Below are 17,838 nucleotides of genomic sequence, written 5' to 3' on the forward strand. Positions count from 1 at the left end.
GAGCGTGCTGCCTTCAAGTGCTGCTCGTTACAGTCCAAAAGTCAGTCCACAGCACAGTTTGATGGTGGTTTCCTAACAAGAAGAGGTGGTCTGGATGACTGTTTGAGATAGTTTTTGAACAGTTCAGTTCAGTTTGGTTGGTGGTTTTCTCTGCTGGGACTCCAACAGGTGGTCTCTTGTTTTTCTTATGTAACTAGCAAAAAATTTGGTGTTCAGCTTTTATTTCCTATACAGACTGAAGGTCATAGGTCACTTTAATCACTTAATCTATGGAATATTAATATTTTTTGGCTTTTTCCCAACAAAAATAAAAATATTGCCTGTCCTGCAACTTTGTGTATATGATACACAATTAAAACATATCAAATCACAAGTCATTTCATATAGTAGGGGAGAGCGGCCACTTTTTACATTGTTTGACCGGTAGGCAAGTGGAAATGAAATTGAAGGGATATCAACACATGTACATTAATTTCATGATGTCTCACATCAATGGAAATAATTAATACAGTTTAACACGTTTTACCTCTTACACTTAAGTGCCTCATTGTGTGGTAAGATAAATCACTGGGTCAATTTACCTCAAGCAGTTTGGCTCACTTTACCCCACAGCCACCATTTTGTTAAAAAAAACCTAGCCTAGCAATTCAGGCTAATACCTAGCTACACGATTCACATGGTTTTATACATTGATAGTTCAGCAACACATTTGATGTATGTTTTAAAATATAGTTAAAATTATTTTGAGTTTGTATTTTTTATTATTTTGTATGAGTTTGTAGTTATTTGTGATATGTTGAAAATTTACTTCGACGTGCAAAAAATGATTTTTGGAGAACAAAAGTTACTTAACACTTCAACTTGTGTTTCTGTTTACCACAGAGAGCTTGAAATGAAGCGAGCTAACTAAATCCAGAGTCATGTGACCACTGATTCGAACCGTTTCCAAGAGACAGAGGGCGGGTCAATTTACCCACAGGCTCAACTTACCCCGTTCTCCCCTACCTGTATTATTTTGTATGACAAAATTAAGCGTTTTTCCATACTGTCAGTGTGAACGAAGTTATGCACACAAAATGGTGTGTGTGAGTGCAGATGTACGCGATTTGGGACACTACATTTGTCAGCCCCTCTGTCTGTATAATGTTTTGGTCGTTTCGAGACGTTTCTGGGCGGAGAGTAGGCGTGGTTACATCAGCCAATCACAGCACGCCCAGTGCGCACGTGGCTTTGTGTGCTAGGGACAGCGCGTGGGAGAAGCTAACCCAAGCAGCTACAATAGTGGAAGTAGCATGGGGCACAGAGCAAGAAAAACACAACCCAAGCTCAACGAAAAATTAAGCAGGGTGAAGCTTGGCTTGGTTTTCAGGCATTTGGAGGGCAGCAGGGGACTAAGACCGACACAAGTTGAGTTTCTACCGAGCAGGTATGTGTCAATTACCCGTGATTAGCTTGTATGTTAGCCTGTATGCTAACATACCAAGTTGGGTCAAGTCTCCCCTACGTAGAAACGCGATGAGTGTTTTCTGTCACTGGCACTAATTCTAGGAGGAAGAGCCCAGTTTGAAATATTGTGTTTACTAACAAGTAAAGACCCTACCTATAAAAAACGTTTAATTGCTTGGAGTCAAAACATAAGTTTCATGGACTTCAGAGATATTAGCTATTAGCTATATGAATAAGATGCTAAAACAAACCTTGCAGAGTGGAAAATTTAAGAGGCTATTTATGAGCCTACAGGCTAAAAATGACCTCTTTAGATCAGAAGGAAGTAATTCAGAGAGCATGAAATGGTGACCAATCTATCACCCCTTTATAAAAAAAAAAATCTGCAGGATAAAATAATATTCCAGCACTGATTTCCTCCTTATTACTTCTCCTTCACTTGGTGTAAATTATATTTTTTCTGCTCTCACAGTTCCTCTAATGAAGACGTTGCAAAATTGCATGAATGTAATCACTCTGCTCACCTCTAGGTGGCAGCACAGTCTCTGAGTGGAGTGATGTTGCTGTACAGTGAGATGGAAATGCTATTTTTAGCTTCTGTGATGTATACCACAGTTATACAGGAGTGAGAATGCTTCAGTTATGTGTTGGATTTCTGGACACAGAATACTCAGCCAAAAATCAGGAAATATAGCAAATGTTCATGTCTATTATACTTGTTCCCTGCAGGAAAAATCATTTAATTGTGAAGCAGCTGAAATGTTCTGTGCTTTAAATCTTAAAACCACAAGATGGAGCCACAATCCTATCACATGCACTGAGGCCTCTTTAAAATTTGTGCAATTGTACTTTTTCAGAGGAACAGTGTGTATCTTAAAAACTGAACGATAACCTCAGCATTTCTAACATGATTTTGATCATGCTGAGGTGTATTTTACAGTATATACAAAGGAATTTGGGGCACTGGGAGTGAGATCTGTACCCCCTTATGACAGGTTTGGAAAGTAGGTTAATGAGTCAGAACAATTCAGGTGCAGGCATCACGTTCAGCCAGCAGGCACGCAAAAGATTGATCGCAAACAGAGGGAAGTAACAAGAGAATGAATGTTCACTGAGCTCATCTGATGAAAGCTTTCATCTCATGTTGTTTGTGACTATCAGGGCTGTTATTTCTGAAAGAGGTGAATATTTCAGTCATTAATTCAAAGGTCTAAGCTTTGAAGTGGTTCAGCCAAGCCAGGTCTGAATGAAGAAATCAGGAAATGTGTGAACCTTAGTGTCAGGTTGTATTTGTGTCTCATCTTGTGGCCCATTTGCGAGGGACTCAGCAGTTTTTATTTTTCAATTTTTAAGTCATTGTCTACTTCACATTTCTCTCATTTAAAAGCTACTCTAAAAGTGCTCTTTAAATCCAACTTATTGATATATTTGCTCTTTATTTTATTAATAGTATGAAGTGCAGTTAATACACAGATACCACAGACTGCAAGCTACCCTTAACTCACAGTTTTTCTGTCTTCTCACTGCTCCTCGCGTTTCACACCAAACCCACGCTTGCAGCCCATCCCTCCAAGCCTCAAAATAAATCTTAATAGCAGTTTTTCACACCACTGAACTGGCACCGTTTAATCTGAGGGCAGCTGATGGCTATCTTTAGATCATCTGACTGCATCAATACGGTGTCAGAACACAGACATTACATATTCAGGCCTCCATCCAAGTGATTTAATGCAAGTATGGTGAGTCAGAAATCTTTTTGTGCACAGAATATAACTCTGTTTATTATCACAGCAACAACTTCAGTTTATTGTAATGAGTTTAATGCAAACATGCAGAGTTGGATGACAGCACTGATTAATTTCAGGTTAATGCAGCCTTTGTGAGATTTTTAAAGTGGGTCAACTGGACTGAAAGGTGACGTGTTTTTGAATATTTATACGGCATTAAAGAAGGGTTAACCCAGCGTTTCTTTTGTTTTATTATTTGTTTTTGGATTTTGAGGAACGAATCAGGATGAGTCAGGACGAGTGGAGCTGTTTGCAGGTCTCAGCCTGTAAACCCTGCTGGGACATGGTACCTGACATGGACCTGAACGAATAACTGACATTGACACGTCTGTGACGCTCTTGACCCACTTCACTCTGAGCTCACGCCAGTCATCATTTTTGTGTTTCCATGGAGATGTAAGGAGATGCAGTGCAATGCCATGGCAACAACAGATCTTGTGGAACAAAAATTGAGCTCCCTGTTGTGCATACACCTGTGTGTGTGTGTTTTAGTGTGTGTGTGAGAGTGTGTATCCATTATAATGCAGGCCTGCATCTGGCATTTGTGATGGTAAAGAGAGACCATGAGCCTGATGTAGTCCTTCAAAGAAGTCGCTTTAGTATTGAGTAAACTAAAGTTTTGTTTCCTCTTATATAAAATGTGGATCCCTATTAATTTCTAACAGATAAGATAAACAGATTGAGGGCCTCAACACATTTTATTTAAGGGTAAGAGAGAATACAACTACCTCATGATCAGACAATTTGTTCACAACAAGAAGTCACGATTCTAGAATTTAAAATTCATAATTCGGGGGGGATTCTAGATCTGACGTCAAAATTCTGGAACTAAAATCAGAATTCTACATCTTAATTCAGAAATGAACAGTTTTACTTGAAATTCGAGAACTTAATTCTGGAACGAAGGAAAAATTCCAAAACTTGAGTGAGAATTTTAGAACTAAAGTCAGAATTCCAGAACAGATGTCAGAATTCCGGAGCTTTAACTAGAATTCTAAAACCTAATTCAGATTTCTAGAATGAAGTCAAAATTCTGGAGCTTAAATTTGAATTCTAGAACTTAAGTCAGAATTCTGGAACTTGAATCATTATTCTAAAACTAAAGTAAAAATTTCAGAAATTTAGCGAGAATTCTGGAACCTAAATTGGAATTCTTGAACTAATTTAAAAATAATAATCTAGAACTTCACAAAAGTTAGATATTCTGGTAACCAGAAAATATCTAATCTTTAAATCTGAGTTCTAAAACAAAAGTGAGAAATTTGCAATAAGCCTAAAAATTCTGGAACGAAAATCAGGATTCTAGAACTTAAGTAAGATTTCTGCAACAAAATTTAGAATATTGGAACCAAAGTTGGAGATCTGGAACTGAAGTCTGGATATGTTATGAATGGTGTCACAGATAATTTCATGTGGTTTAAGAATAGACACCAACCCCAGCAGCTTCTGGCTGAAGCGTCTCCACACAGATGAATTCAGTAAACACTAAGATAATATCTTCTCTCTGTCAGAGTCTGACTTTAGTGAAAGTTGGCGCTCTTACAGATTGCTGTTGTAAAAACTGCCTTTTTGTAAGCAGCTGCGACATGTTGCTTTTTAATCCACCTCATCACTTCTTATTTTATAGCTCATTCAGAAAACAATGGACAGCAGCTCCGCAGCAATAATGTAACATTAAAATGCAGCATGTATAAATTAAAGGGGGAGGATTCTGCTACAGGGGCCACTAGGAGCCCCATCTGGCTCAGAGAAGTCATGACTTAACATTGATTTAGGAGCTTTTTTATTGACACTTGGCCCGTCCTCGTTCAGCAGCGTGATGTTGCATGAACAGTTAATTGGATCAGCACCACCTGAGTCCATCTGCAAATCAGCTCTCAGTGACAGGAGGGAGGATTATACCGGGCGCTTCAATCTGATTTACAGTGACCCTGTTTAGACTAATATGTGATATTAGCTTTGTTATCTTAATATGAAAAATGGGGTCAGGGAGGCCAATTAGGGCGCCAACATCTGAGACCCACCTGTGATGTGTAGATGTTAAAAAAAAACGTGCACATAAGCAGCTTACTGGTTGTTAGTATTCATATCTGACAGTATATCCAAGGTATAAGCTCCAAATCCAGTCCACAGGTTGCCTCACTAACCAGCAGGTATCAGGATCAGCTGTGATGTTCTCCTCAAGTGGTGCCATCAGCTGACAGGTTACATAAGGAGACTGCTCAGTTTAGTTTCTGCTCACAGAGTCAGCACCATGAGTCAGCTCTCTCTGTCCACGCTGAAAGAAGTTTGGATGCAGCCGGCCTGTCACGATAATCAATAAATCAATTAACGGAACGATAAATAAAAACGTCCTCGGTAAGTTTGCCAGCCTCGATAAACTGACATGTGCATGCATGTTTGTTTTCCTCCTCTCTTTCCACCAAAGAGGCTGAATGAGAAGATGGCTCACTACGTCTATCTTTCCTAACATCGGGGTGCATAGGTTTTATAGCGGATTTATAGCGGAGTGAGCATCTGTCAAAAATGCGATCCTTGGGGTGAAGACGGGGCTGCTCGCCCGTACACACGGAGAGAGCTGAAGCGAGTGTCCTGAGGGATAAGGAGGAAACACACGCTAATATGAGTGATGGCACAAAAGATACGGTTCTTAAGCCGCCTGCCACAGTCCCAGTGTGGGAATATTTTGTTTTTTATCAGAATGAACAAAGTGTGAGCTCATGACCACCAACAAGCTGATATGTTGCATTTGTTTGAAAATAGTGGCGACGAAGAAGAAGAAGGGGAGGTGCAGCGGAGCCTTGTTCTTTGACAATCAGCTCTTACTGAGGCTTTTGGTCGGCAAAGTAAATAGAAATAAAAGCGCTAAATGGTGGGCGCTCAAAGACAGCTTCATTGCCAAAGAAATGCAGCCCTTCAATACGGTTAAAAGCCAGAAATGTTAAAAATGTTTGACAGACAGTACGGATTGACAAGGAAAAAGGACATGTTACAAACAAGTCAGGAACTGTATAAACTCCCTTTTGTTTAGGCTATTGTTGTATTGTTTTTGATTATTATTGACATGTATTTTTTTCTAAAAGAGAGTCCATTTCATTTTCATAGTTTTTTTATTGTTAAATTTATTATATTTTTTGTTTGGTTTATTTAAAAGATCCTGACCTTTTAATTACAGTTAAATACTCTTAAGAAATTAAAGTTTCTTGCTTTTGATATGGTGTACTCACTTTATTATCCCATTTATCATAATTACATCAATGAAAAAATGGAAAAAAAATCAAAATAATATTGACAGTAATATCGTTTATTGGCAATAATATTTTGGAAAATTATCATCTAGCAAAATTTGTTTTTGTGACAAGCCTTGATACAGGAGTTTCTTTCTGTTTAGAAACCACTCTCCTTTAAATTAGAAGTTTTTTTGTTTCGTGCATATTAAGTGAACACAGAGAGCCATCCACTGAGAGCATCAAATCCAGACTGAGCACAGACCCACCTTGAACACGTGAACAGCGTTTTTTAATATGCATATAAATTTTAATGTCTGTTATTCTCTCCCTCTTGCACATTCAGTGGGCAGGCACATTTGCATTTCATGACATTCTCAACCCAAAGAGAGCAACATCTCCATAACGTGTGGGTGAAACATGCATGGATGCTTCTGCCTTCATGAGCTCAGACACTCGTCGTATAATGAACAGGATGAGATCCAGTGTGAGGAAACTCCAGGAGAGCTGCTTCTCCTGCCGGTGTCATAAACCACGTCACCTCCAGCTGTATTGATTTTTCTAGATTTGTGGTCAGACTTCAGAGATATTTACCACATGTTTCTGCATGAGGAATAAATTACCTTTGATAGCCTTTAGAAGAGCTTAAAGAAAGCTCTTTAAGAGTCATTTTCTTCAATCTAGATTCAAGATTTCTGCCCCACAGCAGCCTTTTGTCGTCTCCTCCAGATGGTCTCTGCATGTGCTGTACTCTATCACTGAAAGCTTGCTCTCTCCATTGTAATGCATATCTGCACGTGGTGCCTTTTAGCCCTGAGCTCCTTTCACAGGAAAATCGCTACGTCTCAATCAATCTGAGTTTCTTTTATTCACAGTGACCACCGCTCGGTCCGGCTTTAACCGCGAGCTTTTGTAGCCGCTCAGTAGACGGTTATTCGTCTTGTGTCAGAGGAAATGCAACAATGGTGAGGTGTGATTGATACAACCATCTGCCTGACCAGCCACCTTGATTAAAGCTGAGCAGAGGAGAGTAATCTGAATACTGATGCTTCGAGAAGGTGCAAAGAAACACAGACTGAGTGAGAAAGGTGCGGTTTATCCCTTTAAATGACTCGTCTGCATGCACGTGTTTATTCGTGCTCTTCTCTGTGTTCTGTCGTGTGATGAAGCTGACCCTCACACGCCTCTTCTGGGTGGTCACTCGGCAGATTAATCTCAGGGCTGAGAGAAAAGGTCGTGACCTTTGCTGTGTCTTTGAGGAGAGGTCAGTCTGAGTCTGTGCAGCCTGCTCGTTTCTGATGGGACTCGTAAAAACGAAGCTGTGAGGAGTCAGCGTTCAGTGTTTGGCCTGAGAAATACTTCTTTGCGTTGATATCCTGAATTTTCACAACAAAGAGGCTGATAAAAGCAAAAAAGCTTCTAGTTCCTCTCTGCTCTCCCTCAGATTCCTGTAAAAACCTCTCTCCTCATTTCCTCCAATCATCTCAATTATTAATGCTTTATATTAAAGCATATGAATGCATTATTCAGCACAGCCCTCCATATTACGCTGATGTTGAGAAGCTAGTTTATGACTTTAACTCTCCTCCCGTGACTTACAGCTTCATAACCCACTTTAATCCGTCCATAAATCACTGAAATAAGGTTAAAACTTTACGGCTGTTTAACGTCTGAGAGGACTGAAAACATTCTCTGGAAACAAACACAGACGAGTCTAAAAGTCAGCGTTTCTGTGATTTAAAAGCAGCGTTTGTTTGACGTTCAGCGACCATCATTAAAAGGCCGATGATGTGTCAACCAGCCGCTTCATGTCTGTCAGAGAGAAGATGAGGCGAGCTGATAATCTGAGCCGACAGGAATCACTATGAGGAAGAAGAACTCAGCTCATGACTCCATATCTGATATAATCCTGTGTGATATTGTTACATCACCGACTTCAGGACAATGAATCCTTTTTATGCTACATTGGATTAAGACCGCTCAGAATGCATTACGTAATCTATGTGAGTTTGCATGTTGGAGGACAATGACTGAGTTGTTTTCACGTTAGGCAGCGGCCCTGAAATAATCTGGTTACATGTTAATCTACAAATACAGGGCGCTGCAGTCTAAAAGTGGACCCATGTGTTGGGTTTCAAGGTTTATTCTGGTCCTGTGGACTCCAGTGATCGATCTGAGGGTCTGGATTGACGGAAATGTTTGGAGATTACGTCATTCATGGATTCATTTATCCACCGAAATGAGTCTGAAAGTGAAGTGCTAACTGTATTTGCATGCAAAAACCTTTTTATACAGATGATTTTAAGACATTTAGACATCTGATGACTGCATTATTGCATTGCATTTGCAACATTTTTCACTTTTCATTAAGCAAATGCTGCAGAATGCAAGTATACATGTGATACTCACATTTCTTTACTTTCACATGTGCAAAATTTCTCCATTCGACCTGTTTGACACATGGCCATTTGCTGCAGGTCTACCCTGACTCTTTGCACCCTACACTTCCTGTTTCTATGCAGCTGTCCTATCATATGGAGGCAAAAATACAAAAAAAATATACCTTCAGAATAATTATTTTGACAGATTTAAACTTCAGTATCCACAAGCAGGGATAGACCGATTATCAGCTGGGCCGATTATATTTGAAGCATATCGGCATCTGCCTTTTTTTTAATCAGATGGCCGATAAGAAACAAATTTAAAACTGTGTTGTTGCTGCTCTAATGCAGCCGCTTCGCTGTCTGCAGTCACTACTCAGTCCCCAGCACCGTCCCACCCACAGTACCATCTGATTGGTTACAAGCAGAGCCATGGCTCGGGTAACAGCCAATCAGCAGTGCACTTATTGCAGGTATTGCAGTTACATTGAAATTTTGGAAAACTTTATTTACTGTAGAAAACTTTAGCTATTTGTTTTTTTAAGTTTTCATTTACCTTTAAAAACATGCTGCTAAGCCTGGGAGCTGTTTAATAAACATATTCTTGAAGGCATTTGAATGCAGTTAAGTGTTGAAGTTTGTATTGTTCAAAATTTTGACACCAGTATTTCCACTTTGACTGCAAGTTAATATCTTCAAATATCGATTATCAGCCTTCTTGACTAAAAATAATCTGTATCAGTATCAGTAGCTGCCCTGAAAAATCTTTATTGGTCTATCTCTATCCACGAGGCTGCAAAACAAAATGATCTCAGGAAGAAGTTTCCTTTCTATGTTGTGTTTTTTGCTTTACAAGAAACAACATTTCCACATATAAACCTCTGAGATTCAACTCAACTCAACTTTATTTATACAGCAGTTTGAAACAACCACAGCTGAAAAAGAATGCTGTACGCAAAGGTAGTGCAAGAATAAATAAGTAAATAAAACACTTTTTTTTGGAGCGGACAGTGAGGTGGCTTGTCATTTGAGTAGGGGGACTTGGGGAAGAAGCATGGGGACCATTTAAAGATTTAAAAACAAATAAAAGAATCTTAAAATGGACTCTAAAATGCACAGGCAGCCATTGGAGGGAGTTATATGCTCACTCTTACATGCTCTAGTTAGAAGCCAAGCGGCTCGATTTGCACTAACTGGAGAAGTGCAAAACAAACCAACTGAGATCAAGTTAATCAGACTAAACTGTTTAAAGTTTTAAGAGTTGTTTCAGTGATCGACTCTGCATGAAAAGAAGCAATGTTTGCACATTTGGAGGATGGTATATTGCTGATAGATGTGCTCCTGAGCGGCTGTAACCATTAGTTCACTCCTGGATGAAGTGTCTGAGGCTTTCAGGGCTGACGTCGTGTTATGAGAGTTTGGAAACTCCATTAACTTCAGCAGAGTGATTACGATTCTGCTGAGGCGTCCCAGAAGCTACGTCTCTGTGCCAAACGCTAACATCTGTCCAGCATCATGTTGTGTTAAACTCAGCTTTAGGCAGCCTGTAGAAAGGAGTTTGGAAACCCAGCTCTGGTTTAGCACAGCGTCCACGCTACATGAGCCTTTGATCCACTTTTTCCAACATCACAAAAAAACACAAATCTGCTCAGCAGACTGCCACGAGGCTTTAAGTGGCCTGTTTGATTGAGCTCAGCGTCCATTAGATCACTTCTATCTTTAGACCGAAGGAGTCAGGGGGACGTATCGACATGTGGCTGAAGGGGAGTAGATCAACGTGTCACTGCTGCTGATCGTGTAATCTGGGTTTAATTTACAGCTCAAAGCCTCGTTTGGCAGCACCGGTGAGCCAAATGTGACCAATTAGAGTCTAATCACGGTGTCAGGAAATACCAGAGAGAAATCCTTCTTACAGGAATCATCAGCTCGAGGTGCACCTCAATGCACCTCAAGCCTCTGGAGCTTCTCCAGGAGGATCCAGGCCACAGCTTGAAGCCCTGAATCCTCACAATCTGGACTCACAAACACGGCTGGTGGAGGATCTCGTGTCACGTTTATCCAGAGTTTTGTCCATATTGTTTTTCTCTGCAGCGCCATAAATCACGGCACAGGGATGGAGTTAGCAGAGTGCGGTGACAGACGAATGCTGCAGAACATATGTTTGAGAGTTTTATAAGAGGAAAGGCGTTTTAACTCAACACTTTGTCAAGTTTGCATGAATCTTAATGAGATCATTGACATGAGATATGCAGACAGGTGACAAAGTAGAAACTGATTAAATGAGTGAAGAACAAAACAAGGTTAGACGCAGTCAGAGGATTTACAGATGTTCTCTGTACAGTTTGAATATGGAAATGAGCTGCTTTCCTTGACTATTGTTAATGTTCATTAATTTTTAAAGCCAGTTTCCAAATGATTAAATCAATATTTGACTTTATTAGACTTAAACTTAACCAAACATCCGAGATTTAAGATTTTAAACCAAGCTTTAAAAGCAGCATCTGTCTATTGTAGCTGAAAGCCAATGAACTACTGATTTGCTGACTTTGTTATTTATTTATTTACTTATTTATCTTCATTATTTGAATATTATTAGATATATATAGGTGTACTTCTCCTTCCCTCTCTTCCTTTCATTTTCCCTCGTCTTTCCTTTTCTCTTCCTTTCTGCGATACCACATGTCCACTCGTTGATACCCCGTGTCAATTGAGTGTGTTGTCTTGCCCTTTTTGTTCTTGTAGCATGAATAAATTTGTTGTTAAAGTTCTGAAGTTGTTCCGGTTTGTGTATCTAAAATGTCTTTTCCCTTTCTGTACACACCCCAATATATATACACAGTATACATGTGTGTCAGTGTCTGCGTCTGCCCCAATCCCCCACCTCTGCCTGATTCAGGATGTTTTGGTTGTCGGAACGTTTCTGGGCATAAAATAGGCATGGTTGCATCAGCCAATCACAGAGCACCCAGTGCACAAGTGACTACGCATGTCGATGATCCTGAGTGGAAGAAGCCAATCAGAGCAGCATTGATAGTGGACGTAACCTTGCAGAGCAGATGGACCTGCCTATTCCAGTTTCTGAACTCCTGCAGATCCATCTTGCCAGGCTCCACTGACCAACAATTTCACTCGGCTAAATTCTGACCGGCCCAATCAGGGAAGAGAGGCGGGAGCTGTGGGAGCAGACGTGACGACTTTCGTACTTGTCAGCGTTCCTTTGATTCTTAAGTTAAATTTATAAAAACAGAAGCTGTCGTCTAACGCCTTTTTCACAGCTGTTTCTCATGATTCAGTAGTTGTTCATCTATTGTTTCTTAGAAGCATCGGCTCACATAAGCTACGTCATACCGTGGCTTGATGTGGATTGGTCTGTGGTGAGTGTGTCAATCAGAACGGTCGTCCAATCACCAGCTGCAGATTTTTTTTTTAAGTCCCGCGTCTGAAAACGAACCTGAAGAGCTGCTACTCAGATGGACTTGTGAAATACTGCCGTGGTGGATATATGAAACTGTCCGTCTGGTGTGTCAGGTTGTAGTGGACGTATCACAAGAGAAGAAACAACCAAAGGGAAATGAAACGCCAAACAAGGGTGAGGCTTGGCTCCACTCTCCATCGCTTTAGGCACTTGGAGAGCAGCACAGGACAAAGAGCGACGTGAGTTTGTATGTGTCAAACATCCATGATTAGCTTGTGCTAACATGCTAGGCCTGGTGCACGACTCTGGAGTTTCACCTATGTGGAAGCTGGATGCTACAGGTGGTTGCTGGGCTAGTGAGAGTTTTTGGAGGTTGTGGTGTGCGCTGCTGGTGGCACTAAGGAGGAGGAGCCCAGTTTGAATGTTGTTTTTATCAACAAGTAACAAGAATTCCTGCATACCCTACCTTTAAATGCAAAAACATGTTCACACTGAAAAGGAATCTGACTCTGGCTTTAGTTAGCTATCAACGTCTCCACAAAAGGAACAATCAGTGTAATAAAATCTAAATATTACAATAAAAGTGTGATATTGCCGAGTTGACTCTGAGTTTCCTTCTCACTGACTCAGTTTTCCTACCTGCTCAGGTTTTCTTACTTTTTCCTTTGAAGGGAGCTTCTCCTGCACTCTGAGGCCCTCTCTGTGGTCCCTGTGTGTGTGTGTGTGTGTGCGTGTGTGTGTAACCTTGACAGAGAAAGCTAAGCTTCAGTGAGTGCCTGCAAGCTCTGAGCTATCTTTAGCTCCTGCTGAAGCTTTTAGCACTGGCCTTCTCCTCCTACTCTTCCCACTCTTCCTCCTCCTCCGCTCCCCTCAGCCCACTCGCTGTTGGCTGCACATGCAAACATGCACACTTATGCATGCTTGCACGCAGACACGCACGCACAGACACACACTCACGCTGCTGGAACATACATATGCGCTCTGCAGAACTGTTACCGGGCAGATTAGAGGAAAGCAACCTACTTCTGGGATGAAAAGATGAGGCTGATGTTTGTTTCTGTGAGCAGAGTGAACGACTGACTCGTGTTCTCAGTGCTGCCCTGATTTCTGCCTGAAGGCAACTTCTAACCGAGGGCCTCAACGGAGCCACCTCACGTTCCTATTGGACCAGAATAAATGAAATCCAGTGGGTAGCACTCTAACAGACCATAAACTATTAATAAATTAGCTGCAAACCAAACTGTGCTTACACCAATTATCATTTGTGTGTAATGACCCACTGCCTGTGCTTTATTTTGCACATTATGCACGTGGGCTGCACTATGTGGTGTGAAATGCATTACTGCTGGTCTGATTGTTGATATGTTTTACTGCTTTAATTAACTCTGCACATGCTGCTGCAGAGCTCCTTCATTTTTCATTTATTCCTCCAGTCTTTTTTCTCAGATTTTCCTCGGACTGATCCAAAAACAAAAGCAGCTCTGTGTTTGAATCAACTGCAACAAAACGGCTCAAATTTTCCAATCAAACACCCCTGAATAGCTCTCTGATAATCTGTGCTAATCGTGTTAAATGTTGCCGTGCTGACGCTAAAAGGTGCTCAAGCAAACATCCGCTCCAGGTTTCTTTACCTAATCCAATCAGAGAGGTTTACACTGAACGGCCAGTTCCCAGGAGGATTTGGTGTTTCTGCACATGAACCACTTCTCTCTCATAGAAACATTTCATTAATAACGCTGTTATTACAGAAGAAATGCTGGCACTAAGCATTAACCAAAGGTGTCACAGTCTCTACTTTTTGCTTCTTTTAATCACGTTTCCGTTTTTCAAACCAGGACCAGGAAGATTAGAGTCATAACTCAAGCATGTTTCAACTCAATGCAATAACTTTGCAATATCCGGGTGATAAACGTCACCTCTGTTAATCTCATGATGTTCGGTTTTGTTCAGGGGGCACCTCACAGAGCTGCTTGATTTATGAAAGACTTCCCTTTTTTAAAACAATAACCAAGGGGTAATAATCCATCTGAGGGTCTAAAAATATACTCTCAACTCATTTATTTTGAGTTGTTCATCTTTCAAACCCGCGACCCAATGTCTTCTAGAGTGTTTTAGGTAATTCTCTTTTTTATATGTGTGTTTTTGTGAGTTAAAATAGTTCTTCCTTAGATTTCTTTAGGCAGCTGGCGACAGATTTCAAGATTAACAGTTCAGGTAGAACAATAAACTGTAGATTTAAAGCAAGATTTTGTGCCACTTTGTTCAGGGAAACTGCTGTTGTTCCCTCGTTCATCCATTTGGTGCTTGGGTCATGAGTGACACAAAACAATCTGCAAAAAAGTACCATACAGTCCAACGTCAAAGTCTCAGTGGTGTGATAAAAAAGATGAAATTGTGGTCCTGCGTGAAGACTTTCATTTGCCCCGTTTCCACCAAGCAGACCAATTTGACTTGTCTTGGAATGACGCACATTTTGTGGCATTTCCACTGACTTATCCTGGGACAGATCCAGAAATAACCGAGGCGAGCCGTCCCACTTTTTGGGACCCTTTCGTATGGGTGCCATACTGAACCGATCCGCTCTCGGAAGGTGGAGCAACAACACTGCAGACTGTTGATTGGTCAAAAGAATCATCACTTACTCCGACAGCGGCTGCATTTCTCCTGGCAGCACACAGACTTCTCTGAAACAAAGCTTGATTGCACTTTGTATCAAAGAGCTACAGGGTAAACTGTGTCACGCTGCTACGGTGTCACACTATTATTTAACAGCTGCGGCTTTCGGCATCCAGCTTCACGAGAGGGCACAGTTGGCTGTGGAAACGCAAACGGGATCAAGCTTAACTGTACCAAACCGTGCCAAACCGTACTGAACCGAACCAGACTGCTTGGTAGAAACGCAGCTATTCCGTCCTGCAATGTGCAGTCTCAATGCAGAAGTGTAGCTCCTTTTAGCACCATCTTTTAACCCCAGTAACTTAATCTGAGCCGAGCTTTTAGCCGCGTTGATAGTTGTGGAGTATGGACGTACCTGGAGCTCAAAACCACATCACCAAGACTTGCACCTTCGCCCCCTGCTGGTCACTTATTGAAGTGGTTCACCTGATGCAACATATTTTGGTGGCTCCCTTCCTTGAGCAGCATCTTCCAAGTCAATATGCACTGATGCGTAGGACGCAGCTCACCTTTGACTGGACAGAAAAGGGGTTTAAGGTGCGTTACTAGAATTTTTAGGACTCACAACAAGGTAATGCACCTGCGATGTGTGTGCAGCAGCAGCAAGCGTTTGTCGATCAGCAACACGTGAAGAAAGTGGTTTACAAACCAGAAAGGGAGTCTTTAGTTATCAAGAAAGGTAGGACTATTTCAGTCATCTGGAAGCATTTTGACTTCAAGTCAAGGACATTACTTGTAAAATTTTTCACGCTATCGTCTTGGCTCTCCAAGGCAACACGACCAATTTATTTATCCATTTAAAGTTCAGCCACAAAGTGGTCTATGAACAAGTTTTACAGGACCAAAAGAGCTAAAAAAAAAAAAAAAAAGTGCTACAACAACAACACAGTCCTCCATTAAGGACACTCTTTACAGTTCCACTCCATATTCCAGCTCCAGAGACTTTAAGAGATATCGAAGGCTGTTACATTTATGCTAGCAAAGGACATGTGCCCCATTAGTATATAGTATCTATTTTTGATTGTCCTTTCAAGTTGTAGTTCAATAAAAACTCAAGTTTTGAAATAATGAATAATCACGTCTATTAATCGTGATTTCAATATCTATCAAAATAATCGTGAATATTATAGTTGCCATAATTGTCCAGCTCTACAACACGGTGATAGTGATGAAGGATGACACTGTGGTTGTTTCCTCCTGATGTGAATGAACAGGAGTTATTAACTGTGTCGATATCTTAACCTCATCACGCCGTACATCATCAGTGAATAAGAACATCTCACCACCCAGTGTGTGAAAACGATCCCACAGCCACTCATGCATTCTTAATACCCATTCAATCATGTCAGCGTGATTGTCTAATAATAGTCATTCTCCTGCTCAGAACCAGAGTTACTCGTGTCAGCATGCACCTGTATTTCCACCCCGCCCCCTCTCCTCCTCCTCCTCCTCCTCCTCCTCCTCTCTCCTCACTGCACTGCAGTATCTGAGGCTGTCAGGAGACCATATGCACCGTGTGTCATTGCCGGCCTCTGCCTGTCATCCCTGCCCCCCCTGTGCACCGACGGCCAGGACACACACCAGGGGGTAATACAATACACACTTTCTGCGTCCTTTCTGATTCAACCTTCTGAGCTGCTGTCCCCTGACACAGCGAGCAAAGAGGAGGACGAATATCTCAGCTTTGGCAAAAATCAGATCGGAGAGGGAACTTCCTTTTTGCACCCAGCGGTTACCTTTTAAACTCAAGTGTGTGCTCACCTAATAGAAATATTTCCAAGTTAAAACAAGTTGTCTTGTGTTTCCTTAAAGCGGCACCATGCCCTTGACAGAATGACAGGGTATTTAGTCGCAATTCAAGTGATGCCCAGGGCGTTTTTCTTTCTCCTACTTTCCATTCAGGTTTAATAAGTTCCTAATGAAAGAGGGCAGGCGGAAGCTGTTTGAGGCAATCTCCTCTGCACAGTTACAGATCATTGGATGCTCCATTTAGGGTGATTTGAATGTGTGCCATGGGACATATTCCAGAAAGCATTCACACAATGGCTTTCCATTTACTTCCCTCCTTCTCCTCTCCTATTATAGTAATGGAGGCGGGAGGGTGTCGTCTCAGGGCACGGACAAAGAGAGGAAAAAATGGTTTCAGCTGTGCGCCCCGCTGTCATTGTGAAATAAATAAATAAGAAAGCTGCAGGCTCAGTCGAGGAGGACAGGAAGTTTCTGGGTCTGGATTTCAGCGTATTGCAGCATGAGGAAGAAAACAATAAGGGGAAATGAAAATTTTAGAGCTACTACCTGGTTTTCTGCTCTTTTGTCAACAATGCTGAGAGAAAATTCAAACAGAGAGGTGGAAAAATGGGGGAATGGTTTGATGCTGATGAGTTTTCAGGATCTGGAGGACTTACTTTGTTGCAGGAGTTTTCGGTCACACACTAAAAGTGGTTTCAGGGGCTAAACATCTCCTAGGGTTAGTTTGACCCATTTCTGTTTTTTTGAACAAACTACTGATTATCCCTTATTTTCCTCCATGAAATTTTGTGATTTGTCCTCCTCTAGGGTCATGAACTTGTGCGTAAAATCTGGAAACTTTGGTGTGTAGTGAATTGTCGGTGCAGAGTTTGTATATGAAGATGATGTTGTGGGTCATTTTGACCCAAAAGCTGTTCAGATTCGAAATAGAGATGCTTCTTTAACATACTTTTTAATTGCCCAATTATTTAACTTAATATCCTCTAACTAATCAGACTCAGAGAAACTGGTGTGTAGAGGAGGAACTCCTACAATGAGGAGGATACAGAGGACAAGTCTGCTGTTGCCTCTCCATCAGATGAAAATCAGAAATTGAAGCAATCATCATCCTCAAAGGGAACATAGGAACAAAGACGGTAAAATAAAATCAACATCAA

The sequence above is a fragment of the Halichoeres trimaculatus genome, unplaced genomic scaffold, assembly GCF_033239565.1.
Source record: "Halichoeres trimaculatus isolate MK-OKI-2021-1 unplaced genomic scaffold, fHalTri1.1 fHalTri1_scaffold_23, whole genome shotgun sequence".
Lineage (NCBI taxonomy): Eukaryota > Metazoa > Chordata > Actinopteri > Labriformes > Labridae > Halichoeres > Halichoeres trimaculatus.